Source organism: Urocitellus parryii, unplaced genomic scaffold (genome assembly GCF_045843805.1).
Source record: "Urocitellus parryii isolate mUroPar1 unplaced genomic scaffold, mUroPar1.hap1 Scaffold_70, whole genome shotgun sequence".
Classification (NCBI taxonomy): domain Eukaryota; kingdom Metazoa; phylum Chordata; class Mammalia; order Rodentia; family Sciuridae; genus Urocitellus; species Urocitellus parryii.
The window spans coordinates 1937253-1960684 of NW_027554136.1; the positions used below are offsets into that span (position 1 = coordinate 1937253).

The 23432-nt window shown below is 38.4% G+C and overlaps 1 pseudogene across 1 annotated transcript; it reads right to left on the reverse strand.

The window, feature by feature from the left end:
* Nucleotides 1–1651: 1651 nt before the first annotated feature.
* Nucleotides 1652–19372, reverse strand: LOC144252943 (isocitrate dehydrogenase [NADP] cytoplasmic-like; annotated as a pseudogene). The gene is made up of 10 exons (XR_013343084.1): nucleotides 19240–19372; nucleotides 18104–18173; nucleotides 15559–15696; nucleotides 12839–13131; nucleotides 9938–10043; nucleotides 8173–8350; nucleotides 6886–7037; nucleotides 4273–4413; nucleotides 3298–3460; nucleotides 1652–1742 (listed from the first exon to the last, which is right to left on the reverse strand). The product of XR_013343084.1 is annotated as an isocitrate dehydrogenase [NADP] cytoplasmic-like (transcript).
* Between the last annotated feature and the right edge of the window lie 4060 nt (nucleotides 19373–23432).

Sequence of the window (23432 nt, forward strand, 5' to 3'; positions counted from 1 at the left end):
ATAACTTACCAGTTTACAATGCTCTCAAAGCCAAACAAACATCTTGAGTTAGCTCTACCCCACAGGAGTCTGAAAAACTCCTTGTGTTATTGGGCTTACGGTATGCTAAGGAAGTGTCTGTGGCCTGACTCCAAGCTTGTCAGGAAATAGCCAAGAGATATCCACCCCAGCTTACTGAATTCTAAGGCATGAGAGTGCAAAACCTCACAGGGCCTCCCTCTCAAAGATGCTAGGATATGGACAGCCTTTCTCTAAGTATGGTAAGCTAGGGAAGCCTCCTCTACTTGTTTTTCTCCCTCAGCCCCCATGTGCCCTGCCAGTACCCATTCATTCAACTTATCTAAGGGATTCATCCAGTTCTCAGTGCCACTGCTCCAGCTGGGCCTTAACTGTTTCCTGCCTGCAGTAATCCAACAGCCTCCTAGAAGGTTTTCCTCTCTCTATGTGCCCACCATTCTACCCCTCATCACCTATTTTTTTAAAGAGCTGCCCTAAGTGCTACTTTTAAAAATGAAAATATAATCATGTCCCTTCCTTCTTAAAAGGCTTCATTGGCTCCCTACTAACCTTTAAGATAATGCCTGAACTCCTCAGCGGTGCATGGACAGAATCTATTGTCTAATTACTCCTTTAGTAATGACCTTTGGCCATTCTCATTCCTCTCGATGTAGTGGGATCCACCTCTCACTGTTTACTTATCCATCCCCCCTCCCCCCCAGTTAATTCTTGAGAGCAGAGATTTTCCCCACCCCCCAACCCCAGATCAAATCCCTATGGCAAGGAGGCAGAATGTGCTGGGCATAAGCATAAATAAAAACCCAGAAAAGAGTCATTAGCACTTGATTTTAATTAAAATTAACAGTTCAGATGAAGACTGGACTAGAATAGTGTTTAATATCAACCTCTGAGAAATCACATTTATATAAAACAAATGAAACAGGCCAGGAGAAGTCCAAAAAAGGTACAGTTTACATTATTGCACGTGGATAAAATGCTATTTAGGGTAGCAAAATCCTCAGGCCAGAGGAGGAGGAAGAAAAGACAAATACAGAAGATAAACCCCTAGGAAGTATTTATTTTGCATTCTGAACTCTCCAGTGTCCTCAAAAGTATTTAGCACTTTGGACACATTCACTATGCTCTTGAAATAAAATGACTGCAGTGACTTCAACATGTTTTAGTTACACTTACATTCTTTGTTCTAGACATGTGCACGTTCAATGTGTAGCTACCTCACATACTGGGACATCTGTAACACCAAAATTCCCAGTGCCCACAGTCATGGACAATAGGGGAAGGGAGTAAAGTACTATATTATACAGATTTTAGGGAACAATACTGTGGCTATTGTTAACCCTTTTGAGCACTCTTGATTTTGGTCATTTATATTGGAACATGTGAAGGAATAACATTGAATATGAAAGTAACTCCTAGGCTGCTTCTAGAAAATAAAACACAATTTAAAAAGAGTTCCCTGCCACGTTCAGGAAGGTGGCAATTACTGTATATATAAGAAAAAGGGTGTATACTTATAGAAAAGATCAACTCCAGCTTACAAACAAATTATAAAATTGATTTTGTTTTAACCTGTGAGTGTGATACAAAAAAAAATGTAAACTTGTGGACCTAGTTACCAAGACCACTTATCCTCCTAAGCCCAGACTTGAGCTAGTATTATCTTCAAGTTTTCTCCAAGTTTGTCCATGAACTCAAAGGTATTCAAGTAGTCAGAACGCTGTACGCTAAAAGGAGAGAAAAAAGGAAAGATGGAAATTTAGTTTGTTTCTAATATTGTAGGAGGTAGAGAAAAAATTCCTAAAAACACTATTTAACATAGTATTCTATCTATTTCTAGAAGTCAACCGATTAATATTACCAAGCTACAAGAATACAGACAATGGCTATGTTTCCAGTTCATAGGGCTGACCCAGTCTTGGGCATCCTGCAGTGGAGGCTCAAAAACATTCACAGTAGGTTCCATGCCATGTAGCTTTGAGGTTGAAACTATCAAAAGTTTCAGTTTAGACTAATCCAATGAGAGCAGACTCATCCTACTCCTTAATTCTTAGAAATAATAAAACCTGTTGAGAGTATAGCCATGCCTTTACCTACATTCTCATTCACCGTTACATGTTCTTAAAAAAGCTTAAATTCTCTTGTTTCTATCAGTGTTTTATTTAAGAAAAACAAAAAAGAATGGATTAACTGACATAATCCTGCTGGTACATGCCCATCAAATAGGCTGCAAAGATCCTATAGATACTACATACACTATACAGATTGGAACATTTCAAACATTGTATTCTCGATGGAAATTCAAGTTAAGAAATTTGCAGTGATTGAGTATATGCACTTTATTTGGGTGTACTGAAATCTCTGAGGATATACCAGTTGGGACTTGGTATTAGTGTTAATTTTTTCTAAAATTTCTTAAGATGAGTCCTGGTAACTAACTCTGACTTTGAGAGAGTTATCTGATTAGCAGCTAATGCAATGGAATACTGGTTACCATGTCCTCAGAAAAGCCCAAGGCAATCAATGCACAGTAAGTTCCACTGTACTGAAGGTTAGTGGAACTTAAGGAAGTGATAGTAATCAATGAACATCTTATACTTGCGCTACTTATTTGTCTCATTTGTAAATTAAAGAAAATAATGGGATGGAATTAGCTAGACTCTGAGTTCCCTTTTTTCCTAATTGACTATCATTTTCTTAAAATTAAATAAGTTGTTCATTCAATTACTGTTAACTAGATCAGCAAATTATAGCCCAGCCATAGAATAAATTTAGCCTGTAGTCTGGTTTTGTACACAAAAGTATAATTGGCAAGTTGCTGTATCTATGCATCTTTGTATTATCTATGACCACCTTCCTGCCACAACAGTAGATGCCAAGTTTAGTATTTGCATAGTTCCCAAAAGACTGTATGTCCCACAAGCTAAAATGTAGCTGGGCTTGGTGGCATATGCTTGTAAGCCCAGCTACCAGAAGATTGAGGCAGGAGGATCACAAATTCAAGGCTAGCCTGGGCAACTTAGTAAGACCCTGCCAAAAAAAAATCCTAAAGATATAGCTCAATGATGGAGCATTCTTGAGTTCAATCACCAGAACCCCCCCACACACATACACATACACAATCTGAAATGTTTACTGTCTGACACTACATAGATAATGTCTAGTGACCCCTAAAAAGGATGATGAATATCAATTTACATAATTACAAAAAACACTGGTGTTTTGATGCTGGTGAGGGTAAATGGCAATCTGACCACAGAGTTCAGGGCATCTTATACTTACTTGGGTAGACCTTTAATGCAAGCAGCCAAGTCCTTGGTCATAAAGCCAGCCTCAATGGTCTCAATGCAGACTTCTTCCAAAACCTTTGCAAAGATGCCAAGTTCATTATTGTTATCCAGCTTTGCCCTGTGGGCTAACCCTCTGGTCCAAGCAAAAATGGAAGCTAAAAAAGAGAAACAGCCATCCCAGGTCTAAGAATTCCCAAATCTTTCACAATTCCCCCAAACAGAACATTTAAAAAAAATTAGGTTGTGGGTTTTATTAGATGATATCCATATAGGGCAGAAGTTTTAGGAAAGCTGGAAATACTTTCCCAAATAGAAACTACCCCCCCAATACCCCAAACCCCAGAGGAAAGGGACCAGGGGGTGGTGGGAGGAGAGAGGGGGAATGTGCTATGAAGTGATATTGGCCAAGTTTTGTTGTTATATTTTGTGCACGTACAATATGTAACAACAAACCCCACCATTATGCAACTATAATGCACTAAGAAAAAGTGTGGGAAAAAACACCTACATTTTAATGGTATGGTACTAGAGCTTGATGTTTAAGGCATTTCTGTCTTAGAAAAGGTCTCTATATCTTTTGTCTACATGTCTACATTGGTCTCCTCTTTTTAGGCTGCTATCTCTTTTTAAAGTGCTGACCTTGACACCTTGTTGGAGGCATCTATCCATGTGACTTTTAGATGTGTAGCCTCCAGTGACATTTCACTGCTCTAGGGACAGTTGATACACTTGTTGATAATATTCTTTTCTGTAATGTATACTCTTCTACAAAATAGAAAAGCACATTTTGAGAACATTATTAAGCATGTTAAAATAGCTCCTATTAGTAGAATTCATTAGCTACTTGCTGATGACTTTTCACACAAAACACTGAGTAGCCTAAGGAATGTGCCTGAGTTCCTCTGGAGATCTCCTTTGGAGAACACTCTCTTGTCAGAAATCGATGTAGGAGTAGACACCATCTTACCAATAAGATTGGTGGACATCTCCTGTCCTTTCTGGTACATGCGGTAGTGGCGTGTTACTGTCCCATGGGCAGCCTCTGCTTCTACTGTCTTGCCATCTGGACAAATCAGCACACTAGTCATCATGCCAAGGGAGCCATAACCTGTAGGTGGCAGAGCATTAAGTACTGGTCCATCTGCGAGAAGACTGGTCTCTCAGCATTGAGAGCAAAAGACTCAATCTTGTCAGGTCTTGGTAAGCAAAGTAAGCATGAGCACATGGAGTCATTGGTAGCTCCTTTGCATTTCAGAAAATGAAGTATCCAGATTTCAGAGTCAAAGGATCTTGAGAACCTGAGCTGTTTCTCATTTATCTCTGGTACCTGCTTCATGATGGAGGGTTTGGGGTCTGACTGCCTGTTTTTCACCCTATTCTGTGACTTCATATCTGCTGTGACTCAGTTTTCCTACCTATAAAATGAGAATAATAAAAGGACCTACTTTACTGTGTTGTTGTGGGATTAGATGAATATACATATAATTTGTGAATATATATTCATATTTCTTAGAAAAATATCTGCACAGTAAGAGCTCAATATCTTGTTGTTATTATATGCAGATACTCTGCTATTCTGAGGGAATAAGGATTAAAGAGTTGTCTCCTGCCTTCAATTTACTATAAACTCATGGGGATGGGAAAAAGGCTCATAAATACAGGATGAGTTAGATCCAAGAACATTCTAATTGCTCTTCCTTGTTCTCTGTAATACCCTCAACAAAACAATTCTTTTCCATGGTTTCCTATTCAGAGAACCATATTCTAGCAGTTAAGTTAATTCACTTATTTTTTTTAATGTACACTTTTTCACTTGAATTCAAGGGACCCTTTCCACATTTGTGCCACCACCTATGAGTTCTCATTAAGTTAATAATGTAAACTGCCAATAAATAAACAAATGGTTACTTTTGTGTGGGCAGAGATCAAGTGGATCTACTCTAATTTCATTTTAGTTTTTGGTCATCTTTAAGCCCAGTTAAGAAATTTCTGTGTGGAATTAATAGTTTCTTCCATATCCCTGTATTTCTTTGAGGCTTCATAGATACTCAAATTAAGTTGAATAGAGAATTCAGGACCCTACCATGGGGAATTTGTCTATTTATTAATATTAGGATATAAGCTTATGCGATTGTCAAAACTGAGGACATAAATGAAATGGCCTGAGTCTGAAGTAGTTTGTGTCTCTTGAGAAGAATGAACAAAAAGATAGCTGGGCTGGTTTTCATCCATTTAGCTGAGATCACCTGATCTACCAGACTCTGGTCTTGAGTAGGTCTTTTACCAGGGCCCATGGTACTTCAGATCTCTTGCTTCATAGTCCTTTAAACTTTTATAACTTGTCATTTACATCTGAAATATTTCTTTTGATACTCTCTTTTTATTGCCATGAGAACCTTTAAACATGGAATAACTTTGGGTCCCTCTCCCAGAACTCCGATGACAAGGAATAGCTCTCCTCATCTTCTGTGGAGTCACCACTAAGCAGTGCACCTTTCTGTATGTACTTAGTACCAACCACCAAGGATCTGGAGACAGAGGAGGTGGGAGTGGTGGTGGTAAAGAGTTGTGTAATTCAGTTATCTGATATAAAAGTAATCTTGGGTCTGGTCTACTGATTTTCAAACTGATTAGAGATGTTTAACTTTCAAAGAGAAAAAGTAGTACTTCCTGAGAGAAAATAAACATAATTAAAGCCTATGCAAAAATTCATCTGGGGAGAATCAAGTTCCTACAGCTACCAAGAGTAACTGAAACTGAGCAGCAACTTGGTGCTGAGGAAAACAGGGAAAGGGGAATTTCTGTTGATTTGGCCAATTCCCCTGGCATGAAGTACCTGGTTCCTGGAATTTCTGTGAATGGCCCTGGACTTCTTTGCTCAATATTTCTTTGTACAATCCCCTTTGTTAAAAGCTAAGCAGTAAGCTTAAATTAAAAAAAAAAAATATATATATATATATATATATATATATATATACACACACACACACACACACACACACACAGACATAAACACATACACATATATATTTATACACACACACACACACACACAGTAACAAAGCAGCCTGATTCAAGGCTGGCAGTAGGGGCATGATCAGGACCTGTTGCCAGGTGAATGAGCTCCTGGAGATACTGCTCACAGTTGCCCGACAACCCAGGCCACTCATTTTATTGTTCCTTCTTGCCTGAGTACACTCGGTTTTCATAATATCACCGGAGGGAAAATGAATGCAGGAAAAGGGGGTGACTTCTGGACCAGGTAGTTGGCTACCTGTTGGACATTTTAAAACTTCAAGGAAAAAAAGGATGAGGTGAGTTTAACCTAAGACTGGAGCCAGCAGTGTTAAACCCCTGCTTATTTCCTCTGTGACCTTGAATAATCCACTTCCCCATCTAAACTTAATTTCTTTATGTGTCAGAAAATGAATGATGGATCCGGGTGCTTTGTAGCACTACCATTTCATAGTTTTACAACTAAGGACTACGAAATCCCTCTTCCCAAACTATAGATCTACCATGGAATGACCTCAGGGCTAGCAGGCTCCATCTACCTTCACCTGCTGCTCTGGCTCCTTACCTTGGGCCACGGAGTCTGACTGCACATCACCATCATAGTTTTTACAGGCTCAGATGAAGCCTCCCTCTGATTTCATAGCTTGAGCCACCATGTCATCGATGAGCCTATGCTCATACCAGATCTTTTGGGTTTCAAATTGGGATTTGTACTGCCTAAGAAAAAAGAGAAAAATTAGAACAATTAAAAAAGAAGTTGGCTTTTCAGGGCTGTCATCTGCTTCTCCCAAAGGCTTAGAAGGGGACAGGGAGCAGCCTTTTCAGTAGACAGAGCACAAATGTGGGACTCTAACACAGGCTAAATCTCTGCTCAAGCATTCTCTGGCTATGAAACCCCAATTTGGCCACCTGTCACACCTTGCAGGAAAGGTGTGATACAGTAGGCTGACCCAACTATTGCTTTAATTTCTAATTTTCAATATAGTACTGATCATATTCTTGAGACTTAGAGTCTTTTAAGAATGTAGCAAAGGAAGCTGAGTATAGTGGTCTATTCCTATAATTCTAGCAACCCAGGAGGCTTAGGCAGGAGGATTGCAACTTCTCAGCAATTTAGCAAGACCCTCAGCAACTTAGCAAGACCTTGTCTCAAAATAAAAAATAAAAAGGGCTGGGGTATAGGTTATTAGTAAAGCACCCTTGGGTTCAATCTTGGTGCTGAAAAGAAAAAATAATATAACAAAGGGAATAAAAGATATTCCAATGACATGATATCATTCAGGAAACTAGATGTACTATGGGACAGTTTCTAGGCTTAGTACAGATGGATAGTTGGAAGAGGGAATCAAAATGCCTTTGGAAAGATTTTTTTTACCCAGAAAAACTGCATCTGAACTGAAGAGTTAACACAGGCTCACCTCACAGGTTGTTGGGCCCGAGGTTGTTATAAATTTATACTTAAGTTCAAAAGACCATGTAAGGTAGAGTTTCAATCATTACAATGATTTTTAGAAGGACGAAAATGGGCCTGACTCATAAACTGACATATTTGTCAAATCAGAACTTTCTATCACTAACAGGGTTCTTTAGTCAAATACTAAACAATCCTGGCTCTGAAAAATTAAGGATGGGCCCTGTTTTAGAACATGTTTATTTTCCAAAAGCAATTTAGAGTGGTTTTATTTCACTCCTGCTAAATCTTAGTTTTGCTCTTATCTAATTTAAGGATTATTGAAGATTTTCACTTGATTTGTCACAGAATCAAAGGGATAAGGAAATGCAAATTCTATACCACAAATGCCAGCTTACTTGGAAACAAAAGAAAGAAAAAGGAATAAAGAATGGCAGTTACTTGACATATATCTCCTGAAAGATGTCTTTAAAGCACCCATCATATTTCTTCAGAATAGTGTTTTTGGTGCTCGGATACAAAGGCCAACCCTTAGACAGAGCCATTTGGAAGGAACTGTGTGCAAAATCTTCAATTGACTTGTCTTCATTGTACATTCCCATGGCAACTCCACCACCCACTGCAGGGAGCAATGAGAGAAAAAAAGAAAGTAAACGTGGGATAGCTGGAACGAGGTTAAAGGAATCTCCACAACCAAAATACCAATTCTTGGCTCCCCTGGCTGAGCCTAGACTTCAAGTCCCTGGCAGTCTTCCAAACTGAACAGTTCAGGAGTTTTCAAGGGACAGGATAGGATGAAAATCAGTTCTAGATAAGAATAGTCTAACTTGTTTTGGAAGGACCACGGAAATAAGAAAAACATATGGTCTTCAGGATCCCAAAGATACTGAAATACCAAAAACTACTAATATGGGGGCTGTGGCTATGGCTCAGCGGTAGCACACTTGCCTGGCATGTGTGAGACACTGGGTTCGATTCTCAACACTGCATATAAAAATAAATAAAATAAAAGTCTAACAACAACTAAAAAAATATTTTAAAAAACCTGCTAATGTGACAGAAATATACTCACAAATGGGCAAATAATTTTGAATTTGTTTTTTATGTACTTTAACAATTTCCAACATGTATTTTGAACTTAAGGGTGTACTCAGCCCATAATTATTGAGAAAGATTTGCATTTTAAATACGAAATGAAAATTCTTGTAATTTCCAGAAGGATACTGAGCATGCCTACTGCAATTGGTGGAAATAATTACGCTACATGTAATTATTCATGTTTCACAACTTTTATTAGTTGAACTCTGTTATTACTGAAACTTGAACCCATACCAACTCCCAGGGTGCTGAAACTCACAGAAGTAGATTCTATTAAGATGACATTATTTAAAGGAGGTAAGGAAAAAAAAAGAGGGCTGGGGATGTGGCTCAAGCGGTAGCGCGCTCGCCTGGCATGCGTGCGGCCCGGGTTCGATCCTCAGCACCACATACCAACAAAGATGTTGTGTCCGCCGAGAACTAAAAAATAAATATTAAAAATTCTCTCTCTCTCTCTCTCCTCTCTCACTCTCTCTTTAAAAAAAAAAAGAAAAAAAGAAAAAAAAAGATATATAGGTGTTATCTTTTTAAAAAAATTGTTTGTTTAAATTTTTTAAATTTGTTTGTTTCAATGAGTACTTTCAGCAACCTTTGGGTGGGATTGCCCTAATGAAACTTTGAAGCTGCCAGGGAAGAAAAAAAAAAAAAAAACAAATGTTTCACTTTCACAGGATAAATTCCCAGAAGGGCAAGGAGAAAATCTTAGCAAATAATGCAACCATTTCTAAATACAAACCCCACCAGAGCAAAGGGCAGGATTGCATGACAGATGATTTGGGGCTATTAATGTTTAATTTATACCATTTGTGCATAAGATATTCCTGCAAATCTTCCCTCCATATTTTAAGACAAATGCATAAATGTCTCCTTGTCATTGCCTATATGCATTTCCAGTTAAGTGACTAACCCCTTCATGCCTTATTCATGGCATGGGAGGGTATGGAACCAACTACTTTTTAAGTTAGATTTTTGGTCCGTAGAAGTGTAGAATTGGGTTATATTTTTAGGCAGTCACATACTAATTTTGAAAAAAAAACAGTAATAATGTTTCTAAATCATTTGTTTTTTAAAAAAAAGAAGATGTAGCTTATGATGGACTCATACATACCTTCAAAGTTATGTACCAGGTATGTCACCTTCTGGGTTCCATCACTTGGTGTGTAGGTTATCTCTACTTTTCCAGGCCCAGGAATGACAAAATCAGTTGCTCTGTACTATATAAGTAGGAAAAAGGTATTAAGAAAAGAAAAATATCCCAATAGGAATTATAAGGAAATATATATATATATATATATATATATATATATATATATATATATATCTGAGAGAGAGACAGAGAGATAGAGAAACACACATGAGCACAAGAGCACACCAAGATAAACAAGAGAATATAGCTTGTCCTTTTTTTTTTTGTTGTTATTAGGGATTGAATTCAGGGTGCATAACCACTGAACTACATTCCCAGTCTTTTTTATTTAATTACTCTGAGACAGGGTCTCCCAAGTTGCTGAGGCTGGCCTTGAACTTGGGATCCTCCTGCCTTAGCTTCCTGAGTTGCTGGGATTACAGGCTACCACATCTGGCAGATCTTTAAAGAGATAGAAACGAAGATAGTCCAGAGTTCCTCTAGTTAGTGGTAATGCACATTAAAAAGTCAGTCAGTATTTATTAGAAGGTTACCATGTATGTGACAGTTTTATGGGCACTGATACAGAGAACACAGAGAATAACACAAGATACTTTCTTTAGGAAGCTTACCAACCTAATAAAGACAATACTAAGTGAGAAGTGACAGAGAGTTTTCAAATGTCAGAAAGAGTCATAAACCTATAAATCAATAAAAACGCTGCAGGGTTGTCGCGACCCCTTGCCCGCAAGGAAGACGCAACTCAGGAATCTTCTTTCAGCAGTTTATTCAGGTCCTTGATACTTTTTCTTCTTTCAGCTGTTTATTCATGCCTTTGTTTTGACATGTCTTTTAGCTTCTACTGCTACTCCTACTACTACTTCTACTGCTACTCCTACTGCCACTACTACTGCTACTCCTACTGCCACTACTACTACTCCCGTGTGCCCCAGCCTTAATAAAGCAGATAAAGCCCCAATGCACAACTGCCACGTGGACTTTTGTCATAGGATGCCAAGTCACAGCGTGCCAACTCATTCTGATAAGGAGTTGTTTGTCACAGACTACAGGGGAAACCAGCGCCATCTTGTAATGGCGGCCACAGTTCACAGAAACGGCTCACCACACAGGGTGATGAAGAGATACGACCTGGCCCATGGGCTGAGGAAGCTGTGCTGCAGGGAGGATTATAATACTACTTGTGCTGAAAATGATGATAGAGCTGATGCTTTGTCCTTACTATGTATCAAATGCTTTAAGATGATGTCATTTGATTCTCACATCAATCTTACAAAGATGTCAGTGTGATATAATGAAAATAATGCATCCTGAGTCCAGAGACTTGGGATCATTACTTAGACTTTCAGGGCTCAGTCGTTCCAGTTATCACTTGTCCACATGAAAAAAAAATCATCTGGAAGCTGCTGTGACAGTTGATGACCCCCCCCCCCAAATCCTGTTCACCTCCCTCATGAGCATAAGCCATTCCAGTGGAGAAATGTGCCTGGTACACCTGAAGTGTTCACAAGTCATTCGTGCACCGAAACTTACTCAAAGACTTGGGTTAATTGGGAGACTTGGAGTTAGGAATTAACAAGCACCAGCCACACCTATAGGTTTATAGTAATACTAACAGTAGGTAAAAGAGCATTCAGATAACAAAAAAAGATTAAATATCTATTCTACAAAGAACACTTATGACATATAAAGTCATTCACTATGGGTTGCTGATTTGTTTCCATTTCTCAAAAGGAAGAACTGAGACATCAAGGCACTATAAATGCTTTGCATAGGGTTTATGCACATTTACACAGCAAATCAACCTGGCATTTGAAAATTTTAATCTTGACTTTAAACAACAGAATGTCCATTATTACAAATGACTGATGCTACAATTAAAAAAAAAGACAGACTGAATTGGTAAGAACTGCCACCTATGCATCCTTGCTTGGGACTCTGGTACCTGTGTGGGGCCTGGCCAGGATGAAGGGACAGTATGAACCACAGGGTGGAACAAAGTTAACCAACTCCTTGGGGACTGAGCTGGCAACCCTGTCCCCAGAAATATCTTCCCTGGCCACACCGTTTACAGGGATGACTACATAGAAGTGCGGATTTTGGATTTTAGCATTAGGGAATTCCTGTTTTTAAGGTTCTTGTAAGACATAAGCTTCTTTCTATGAAAATCTGAAACCTGCCTCAGCACAATTTGGAATTTGTTTAATTGCCAGCTTTTCTGCTTAACTTGGCAATGAGTCTATTTGTATAGAAATACAGAATCCATTTTTGGTTTTCAAGTAGGAAAAAATGTTCTAACTAGATTGCTTTTGAATACTAAGCCAGTTATCATGTTTAATATCATATTTGGTGGTTCTCAACCCTATCTGTACATTAGAATCACTTGTGGAACTGATTCAAAAGCCTGAATTCAGATTTCAGCTGGTGGAGATGGGACTCAGATATTAGACAAAAACCAAAAAGGTAAAGCTAAACCTAACCAAACCAATGAATCATTCATAAGTGGATCTTATTATGCAGCCAGCATTGAAAACCACTGATCTGGTTGGATCATATGATACTACTAAAAAATAAAAAAAATAAAAAACAATTGGCCATTTGTGTGATATAACTAACAAAAGGATAAAGAAAGAAAAAAACATGTTTGGCAAAAATCATGTGTTGAGATGGGTATCTACAGTAAGTTTATCTGTATTTACCTCTACCTAAATGTGGGTAAATATACAGCTATACATATTAGAATTTCTAAATTTTGCAACTTTGCTTAATGGGTGTAGACACCAAAAGATAAGGATAAAAACCCATATAAATCAGAATTGCTGGGTCATGTAAAAATATATGGAAAATTATGCCCAAATGACTTACTTGGTCCCCATAAGCATGACGGCCTATGATGATGGGTTTTATCCATTCCACTCACAAGTCGTGGGATATTTTTGCAGATAATTGCTTCCCTGAAGACAGTGCCACCCAGAATATTTCGGATAGTGCCATTTGGTGATTTCCACATTTGCTTCAACTTGAACTCCTCAACCCTCTTCTCGTCAGGGGTGATAGTAGCACATTTGATGCCAACATTATACTTCTTTATAGCTTCTGCAGCATCCTTGGTGACCTGGTCATTGGTGGCATCACGATTCTCTATGCCTAAGTCATAGCTAGAAAGGGAAAAATGTATTAATACTTCAGGAAAATAAATAAGTTATAATCCATGACCCCACTGGTGACAGTCAGAGGTTGCTATGCAGAACATAAAGGCCTCAAAGACACCTAAATCTGTCAAGTTTTAGCACTGATGTATCCTAAACATAGAAGATGACTGACAATTCAAGAAGGAAGTAAAGAGTCAAGAGAACTAGGCTAGTGGGCAGCTGTCTATCCAGAAACTGAATGGAAAACAATGAACTCTGCCAAATTGCCCCCTATTTTTCACCATCTTGAGGCAATAACAACACATGAACAACCCTTTGGCATGGCTTCCCTCTATATAATTAGCATACAAGTTAAACCTAAGCACTACCTAATTTTCCCTTAGTAAATATTGTGCTTGAAAAATAAAGGGGTGGAAGGCTTAAAGGATGTTTTGTATTCTGACATTAAAGTGGTGAAGGGTATATAGATTACTGTTGTGCAAAAAATACTAATGACTGCTTCATTTATGCCAGTTAGTCATAAGGTGAACCTTCCCCTAATTCTTGGGCAAGTCTCTATGTTCTGGAAACAAGCCTGCAGTTTATTGGATAAGTAGTAGAACCCATCAACAGTTTCATATGCACCAGAAAGTTTTAGCTCAACGTACACCAACACCCATACTGCAGGTCATGCCGAGCTGAATGAATGTTGGCTGTTCATGGAACACAAAAACATGATTTTATGGAAAGTAGTAAAAACAAAATAATAGAATAACTTATTTTGTTCTCTAAGAATTTAAAGTTTTTCAGCTCTCAAAAATTGCTAAACCAAATAGTCGCTAGATTTCTGTTCTTAGTTTTCACATCTTCTTTCCTTAGATATCCCAATTGCTGATGCAAACACAGAAATAGCAATCTTGATTGATTCGCAAATAAAAAAAATGTCTAATGCTTCAACTTTAGATAATTCACATAAATCTAACAAAGCCACATACTTTCTTATCTTCCTGCATAGAAAATGCTGAATATAGACAACGTCTAATCCCAACTCCACAAGATGGATGGCCACAGTTTTCATGTTCCTAAGTATGATTCTCATCAGAAGAATCTACCAGAAAATTAGTGGATTTCCTGCTTCCCTTAACATTTCTAAAAGAAAAGAAGAAATAAATAGCCAGGACCACTACTGAGTCTTCATAAAAACAACAACAACAAAAACAAAACCAAAAATCAAAAAACAAAATCAAAAACAATCAATCACTACACTTCTTTCAAAAAGAAGCAGAAATAACAGCAAGTTTGGAACAACTTAAAACTTATTTGAACTTGCAAGAATTCTTTAGTTTGTAGCCACTGACTTTTTTTTCTGCCTAGGCATAAAGACACCCCTTTAAAAGGCCTTATGAGTCTATACTAAAGAGGCTAGCATTATTATTCTGGAACCTGTAAACCCCTGCAAGTTCACATAATGTCATGCAAAGTTCTGAAAAAGGAGAGAGTTTGTGAAATGCTTCTTCAACCCACTTGGAAACTGTTTTTATGCTCTGTTCCCTGTATGTTTTGTGGACTCCTACAAGCACAGTCTTTACACCACATAGTGGCTGCAATACAGACATTATCAGCACCTTAATTTTAGAACAATTAAAAAGGGCGTCTAATGACAGCATGAGAACTGAAAGTCTAAACCAAAGCAAGTTAACGGGTCCTCAGGACACATTCTGAATACTTCTGGATGGAGGCAGACACTTAATTGTTGCCAACAATTTGTCTGAAACGTGTTGCTCTATATTGTACTCTACCAGGCTTCAGCCACTTCACCTTTTTAAACATTCTGCCTCTACTTAGTTTGAATGCTCAAAAACAAGAGCTGCTTATAAAAGACACAAGGAAAAAATGAGAGAATTACGAACATACTTTCACATCTGCCCCCAAACACTGTAAAGACGGGGCAAAGAGACAAAGATGACCTAAGGGAACTGGGGCTTGAGGTGGGTGTCTCAGAGAACCATGAGGGTTCTTTCAGTGCAGCAGCTGTATGAAAGGGTGAAAGGTCAAGAATGAAAAGGAAACATCCACTGACTGATTAAGAGAATGATAGAAAATTGAGATTGAAAGGATAAAATTTACTTTACTATTTTTTACATCCTCTCGTTTTTTTCTCTTCCACAAGTAATACATTGTGCTACTCATGGGCACTGATTTATTACAAATAAAACCATCACTGGAATCAAGGTAAGAAAGCCCTCAAAATTTGTTCCCCTTATGATTCTTGAGTTCTAGATAATGATAAATCCAGTTTTTCTACTAGAATGTTAAATTAGAAGGTTCATTAGGTATATTTAAGCCTGATCACAAAACATGGCTACATCTATTTTTAAAAGCCAATTGCACCCTGAAATAACTTAGATTAAACTTTCTGAATCTGCTAGCTTCATGGACGATTAATTCATTTACCTATGCAGATCCAATTCCGCATAAGGAAAAATGAGTTTTTTTTTAATCAGTTCCCAAATGATTCGTGTCATTTCATCTCCTTGCATCTCTACCACAGAACCATCATGGATTTTTTGGGACATTTTTACTTCAATAAATCTAAAAAGAAGAACAGATTGGATATATGCCTTGTCATTATTTCATTATAAAGTGGAAATGAAATATAAACAATCACGTGACTACTAAAAGAACAGTTCATAATAGTTCTTACATGCAAAGCAAATAACAATTATATTTACCATCAGAATCGAGAATTTTCTCTGTATAAAGCATTGTGTTGTGTTCTTTATATGTGGTTTGTGTCAGCCCTATTAGCCCTATAAGATGGAAATTGTTTAACCATTTTACCTTTAGAGAAAACTAGCTTTGCCCAAGGCCACCTTGCTAAAGGGTAGGGGTGTCTGACCTTGTACATGTCCTTAATAATGCAATCACTATTCTCAACTATTGGTTTGTCTTATGAAATGAGATTATTTTCACAATATCATCCTAGTTGAACATATTTATCCAATTCAATTCCTCATTTTATTGGGCCCATAAGATGAGCAGAACAGCAAGTGCTAGTATTTCTCCTAAAAGGCTATTTTGGTGAAAATACCATTGAGGAGATTCAACTGGTTCTTATGACCCATATTCCAGATAACTTCAGAAGTGCAAGACAAAGAATTCCTGGTGGAACTGTGCAAGATAAAGAATTCCTGGTAGAACTCTGCTTTCCTAGAGACAACACAGGCTTCAGAGATGTGAAGCTAAATACAAAAGTGACTTCTCAATTAGAGAAATCTGAATAGGAAAGGTCCCCTGCCTAGGATCCAAGCATGTCCCTGTCTTGTTCTTCAGTATCCTAACTCCTCCATGGTTCCTCTGGCCCTTCACAGGCGAGGATAAGCTACTAGTGGGTGGGATGGGGGAAACAGCATTGTTTTAGGGAGGCATGGCCCTTTAAAAAATGGCATGTGGGGGTACAAAATACCAATTAATCTAATTCCATAAAGAACAAAGCTGGATCCTTTGGAAGAAATGAAACTGTGAGCCTTCAAAGAAGACCATGGTTTACGCTTATTCCCGAAGAGACACAGGCCTTGAGCCTGCTAAAAGAATCTGTTCCTTCTCATGACACTTTAATAGAAACTTTGCCCAGCAACACAACTGCAAATTACTTTTAACCCCTTAAGTTAGAATGAGAACTGAAAAGTCAGGAGAAATCAATTGAAAAAAAAAAATAAATACAAAAATAAATAAGAAGATTAGATCAGAAGCTGAAAAACAGTCTCTCTTGAACAGTTGAGCTAAAGCATTCTGGCCTTTAAATAAAAAATTTTAATACTTAGTAAGCTGTAAACCTTAGTTTCTTGTGATAAATGAGGATATAATCCCAACCCCAGGCGCACTTTCACTTCTCAAATTTGTAGTTCTAGATTCCTGTTTATTAGTATTCAGGAGGCTCCCTATATCTTACCAGGGAACTTAGAACTCAACTAGAATAAAAGAAATGAGCAAACTTGTGGATGAGTTAATTACTTCTATCAGTAATTTCAAGAACATTTTATAGTATAGCTTTAAGTGTATGAATCTGTCATGCTTAATCCTACTTTCATACCTGTCTTTGCTTTAAAACATAACAAATAAAAGCAGCGGCAAGCTTATCTTGGTTTTGATAGTACATTTTCATGGCCATGATCTTACACAGTATTATGCAATAGTTAAGACTGGGCTATTTTTCCTTAATGGCAAATACAGTTAATAGATCAGACTCTGTACTTAAAATGTCAAAACTAAGTAACAGTTTTTTTTTTTTTAGTTTCCTTCTCAGTGAATGCAAACATACTCTCTGCAATAATTTTTCTATGTGTTATAATGCATTACTGAACAATTTAAGTTTTCCCTGCATTAATTATCTATTAAATTTTTACCATCTTTCAACAACAACAACAACAACAACAACAAAGAATTATTGTTACTACAATGTAAGGCATTAGTGTGTTTCTTCTGGATTTGATTTTAATGCCCTGGGCTTTAGATCTCACTGGATTCACTGAATTCTTATACCTCTCTGGTTTTCTGTCTCCATCCAACCCCAACTTCTGAAAGAAGGGCTGTTTCAAGCCCAATAAATGAACAGCCACCAGTTCATTTATTGAATCTGAAGGTAGTTGAATTCCAATCTCCTGACATACTGGTGTAATTCCAGAAAACAAACTTGGAATAATAATACAGGGTAGTTCAAGTAAAAAGAGCCACTTGCTCTATTTTATTTTTGTTAACCTCAAATTTTTAGCCAATTTTTAAAGGCTATGTTTAAGAACTACAATAATTGCTGGCCAAATATAGTCTCTTGCAGATCAGAGAAGACGCTAGGCTAAAAGAAATAAAGCGGTTTCAATTTATCATTGGAAATATTCTTGACTCATTCCATTGCAGTATCTTAGCTTGCCCTCAAAACTAATTAAAGGCAGGATCGCCACATCAAAGAAAGTACAGAAGAAGAGAAATTATGAATTCTCACCTTTACAGTGAACGGACTTCTAGTCACACCAACTCCTCTCAATCTTGTGGACTCAACTGCAGTTTATCTCCTAAAACACAACAAAACCGGGAATAGAAAGTCTTAAAACACACACACACACACACACACACACACACACACACACACACGTCAGGAGGATTTAGCTGTTTTTAATACCAGTCAGGCTGCCTGATTTATCTGGTTTAAAGTACAGTGCTGAGTATCCAGAGGAGCAAAGGGCAGCTTTGGGTCCATGTCCACCTTCCAAATAAAGGTCGAGGGAGTACAAATCTTTCTACGTGCACACATCTGAGGATGCGTCCGAGGGTGTGTCCCTGGTCCGTAGTCTGTTAGCTGGCCTAGGGGTTTGTAAGTCCTCGGGTGACGCTGTGAGCTTGCAGATGTCCCTGTGGACGTTGTGCAAGATGGCTCCAACGGAATCTGGACGGGTTCCTCTTTCCAGATTTCCACTCTTGATGTTCCCTATCGGGTGCCCGGACCTTAACACCCAGACACTTGGAGCTGGCGGAGTAACGCCCTCCTAGAACTTGAAATCCCGTCTCAAGGGAGGAATGCTTTCCCGACCCCCACCGCGCCCCGGGGTGTCCTAGGGAACAGTCTTTGAATTCAAACCAGAGCTCCGCCCCCTCGCGCCCCCAGGCGGACGCAGCCTATGTGCCACTGCCAGTCCCTCGCAGCCTGAGTTCGCTGTCCACGCCCAAGTCCTCAGCTTACACCCTTCTTTGCACCCAGTTCCCCACTGTCGCATGTTTTCTTCCTATTATATCCAAGACGGTCTTCTAAGCATCTTTGAAACCTCCTACAGCAAGATTTTCCTTTCCGTATGCAGATCTGGTCTTCCACTTGTCACTGCATCCAACTTCCTCAGCGCCCAATTTCTTTCTCCCATGCCCAAGAGCAGGTTTCCCTACCTCCAGCACCCTCTTCTTCCTTTTTTCCCTTTCCCATGCTGAATACCTGGATTTGTCCCTACTTGAACTTAGGCCTTGCCGCTAAGTTACTCCCTCCATAGCCAAGACCCGAGCTTTCTTTCTTTTCCACATTCCAGCCTTTTATGAATTAAAGCCTCCCACAGAACCCAGGGACCTGGGCCGCCCCTCAAAGCCTGAGGTTACCTGCAGGGGAAGGTACGTTGGCGAGCAGCCGGAGGCGCCACAGTTATTCACACGCTCAAACTCACACGCACACACAGGTAATCCTCACTGGGCCCAGCTGTTTCAGCCTGTGACACCACCTCTGTACAGATCCAGGGACCAGTGGGCGGGTCAGGGCTTTTCCTCTTCCCGACTTTTGTCCCCTCCCAAGCCCCACCTCCTCAGCTCACCTCCCGGGGCCCCGCCCCTGTCTCCAATCGCCGCCTGCCGACTCCTCGGGTTTGGCGGGGCCAGGGCCTAGGGGCGGGCCCAGAGAAGCTGGGGCTCAGTACTTGGGGCGACCTCCGTGTCCTCCTGGTGGGGGAAGGGGCTTCCTTGCAGCCGGGATTCCTCTCCAAGCCCAGCTGCCGAGGAACGTGAATGCCACCTGCAGGCGGGGGAGCTGGCCGCGCTGAGGCTGCAGCAGCCCGGCCATGTACCAATCTTGAGCACTGTGAAGCGTGTTTTCAGGTCCGCAGTAAAGGCACCCAGACCAGCACCTTGGCGGGTTCCCTACCCGCTGCTGCCGGTTGGTCTGTAGATTGTAATGTGCCTTTGGAAGGAGAGTGTTCCAGCCAACATGGGGTTGCTTTGGGGATGCCAGAATGCAAAGGATGCAACAGATATAAAAGCAACCCTGCCTGCCTCAGTAAATAATTTCCACCACAACCAATAACGAGATCTTTAGGGTTTTATGCACCTATAATTTCAGTTATTATCATATACTATAATAAGCCGAATTTACAATTTGCATTAAAACATAATGAAAAAGATGATTATCCGGGTTCCAAGGTAGCTGCTCTAAAGATGTGAAGCCTTAGAAAACAGTGGATTTTTTTAAAAATTCCATTTCCTCCAGAGATTCATTTTTGTATGTGTATTTCTTAGTCTAGAAAACATGGGAAAACAGTATTTTATATTGCTATTTGTAGGATAATAGCATGATCAAGAGTCAATGTTCGAAATTTTATTTTTTAAAATAATCTTTCATTGGATTATAATTGACAAGCAGGGCAAAATGCTCAAGGTGCATTTTGGACGCTAGAGGGCACTAGCATTTTTCCCACGAGAAAAGGGAGAAGAAACAAAAACCCAGCCAATTTATTAGTTTTTTAATATGGATTAACGGATATTAGCATCCACGTCTACTTATTCCTGAAAAAAAATGGTTATAGAAGAGTGTAAGGGTGTATCTGCATCTCAAATCTCAGGTCTTTGGTCACCTGAGATTGTAAATTTTACTCCATATCACATCTGGTTCACGTGGTTTATTATCCCTTGCTGATTATTAAAAGTAAGCAATCATACCCATTCTTATTCAGGGCATCCTTCAAGTTACCTAAAATATAGTTTCATAAAAAATGTTGGTAATGGGCTGGGGTTGTGGCTTAGTGGTAGAGTGCTTGCCTCTCACGCATGAAGCCCTGGGTTCCATCCTCAGCACCACATAAAAATAAACAGGGCTGGGGATGTGGCTCAAGCAGTAATGCGCTCTCCTGGCATGAGTGGGGCCCTGGGTTCATCCTCAGCACCACATAAAAAAAATTAAATGTTGTGTCCACCGAAAAATGAAAAATAAATATTAAAAAATCCTCTCTCTCTCTCTCTCTTTAAAATAAATAAATAAAAATAAAGGTATCTAAAAAAATGTTGGTAACATATGAGAAAAATGAGGTAAAAATAAAATAAATATAGGATATTATTCAAAACCACGGTGAGTTTAATCATAAAAATAGTCCATTAAATCATAAACATTTGCTAGAGAAGGGCTGCAAATTTGTCTCAAAGTCAATGTGATAGGAAAGATGACATGGAAATCTCATAAAACAGTGTTTCTTAGGCCACTAATATAGGAATGAGTAGATTTCAGGTTGACTTTAAATATTATTTTCTTGTAGATTTCAGTTTGACTTACATTAAAATATTATTAAATATATATTGAAAAAAATTAAATGTAATGCACCATATGCTGATAATTCTTACACAACTTTAAAATAATAACTCTATAGACAAAATGGTTAGAAATAAAACTATGAAACAATAAATTACCATTAATAAAATCAATTAAATTTAACAATGGATGTTTGACTGAAATTAGATTGCTGATAGAAATGTGAATTTGAAGCTCCCTGCTTACATGCAGGCTCTTTTGAATTGAACTGGCCTATTCTATTGGATGCCACATTATGATTAATTTAACCCACCACTTTCCCCAATTTGGTTATTATTGCATACTTTGACATCATTTGCCTTTCATTTGATCAATAAAAGAATCTAAATATTTTAATAATATCTAATGCCAAATACTGTCATAAATACAAACTGAAATCTGCGTCATGAAATCTCTGTTAGGATTTGGTTATGAGACTATCATTAAGATAATGAGATTCTCGTAAATATTCAAAAGCTGTTATTTTTTCATTTTGCTGATCTTAGAGAATCTGAATATGAGTAGGGCTTGATCACTGCTTATTCATGAAGATTAAGGGAGAGACAACAGTGAAGGTGACTTCCTGATTTAGAGTTTGGGTGACAGGATACCCTTCAACAAGGAAGAAATAAAGATAGAGTTATAGATTTGATGACCAATATAATGAGTTAAGTTTAAAGTTTCTTGAATTTGAAATGCCTGTGGGACAGCAACATGTTGATGTCTAGGAGGCAGTCATCTGTATCTGGAGTTCAGGAGGGATGTCTGAGTTGAAGAGGGAAGGAAATCTGTTAATCTTTAGCATATACTGATAATAGCTGAAAACAGCATATGAGATCATTCAGGAGTACAGAATCAGAAGAAAGCCTATCTCAGTGAGAACTGTGAGGAATACTCACATTTTTAAGGGCCATATAGAAGAAAAGGAGTTCCCAAAGTAAATGGGAAGAAAAATCTGGGGGGCAGTAAGAGAATCAGCAGAGGTTTTCATGTCATGCAATGTTTGCAAAAAGCAGGAAATACCACAAAGAGATAAGACAGTCTGAGAATAATTTTGGCAAGCAGAAGGACCTCATGAATGCACATTTAGTAGAATGATTCTAAGAGTGATTTTGATAGAAATCATAATAAAAGAGTTTAAAGTATGAATGGGAGGTATAAAAAAGGAGACACAAAAAACTTTTCAAGGAAGTTGATTGTGCCACTTCTATTCAAAATGCTTTATAAAGTTTTAGTAAACATAATTTTCTGTTACCTATATTACTTACATATCATTTGTCTTGGTTAGAACAGATTAGATCATCTTAATTTCTTGTCATTTATGTTAGTTGTGTTGTTTCCTTTTATTTCTTCATTTTATTGTTTAAATAACTATGACAGATATCTTTAACTTACCTTTTTAAAAACAGTTGAATCATTTCTTTAGGCTACATTGCTAGAATTGGAATGAATGGATAAAGGAATTTTTAAGGCTTGTTAGATCTACCAAATCATTCTATAGGAGGGATATAACAATTTATATAGTTATATAAAGGGTAAAAGGGAGCTAATTTTATTATATCCTAGCCAGAACTGAATTTCATAATTTTAAAAAAACATCTTTGCAGCTAGGTGCCATGGTGCATGCCTGTGATCCCAGTGACTTGGGAGGCTGAGGAAGGAGGATCCCAAGTTTGAGATCAGTCTCTGCAATTTATGGGGACCCTATCTCAAAATTTAAAAAAATAAAAAGAGACAGGGTCCCATTGAATTGCTTAGTGCCTTGCTTTTTGCTGAGGCTGGGTTTGAACTTGCAATTCTCCTTTCTCAGCCCTCCCCAAAACAAACAAACAAACAAATAAATATTATAAATAGAGCTGGGGATGTAGCTCAATGATTGCACTTCCCCGGCATGCACAAGGCTCCAGGTTCAACCCCTAGTACTGCAAAAAAACAACAAAAACATCTTTGCATTACCTATTGAAGTGAGTTAGAGCTCTTTGTACAGAACTGACCGACTCCAGGCCACTGGACAGGGAAGTTCAAGATAAGCCTACTGGTCAAAAATTAGGAAGTGCTTTCAATGACAAACAACAGCTGACATCATACTCAATGGTGGAAAGTTCAAACCTTTTCTTCTAAGATCAAGCAAGAATGCCTACTCTTGCCACTTCTATTCAACATAATATGATAGAGCAATTAGGCAAGAAAAAGGAATAAAAGGCACCCAAATTGGAAATGAAGACTTAAATTGTCCTTCTTTGCA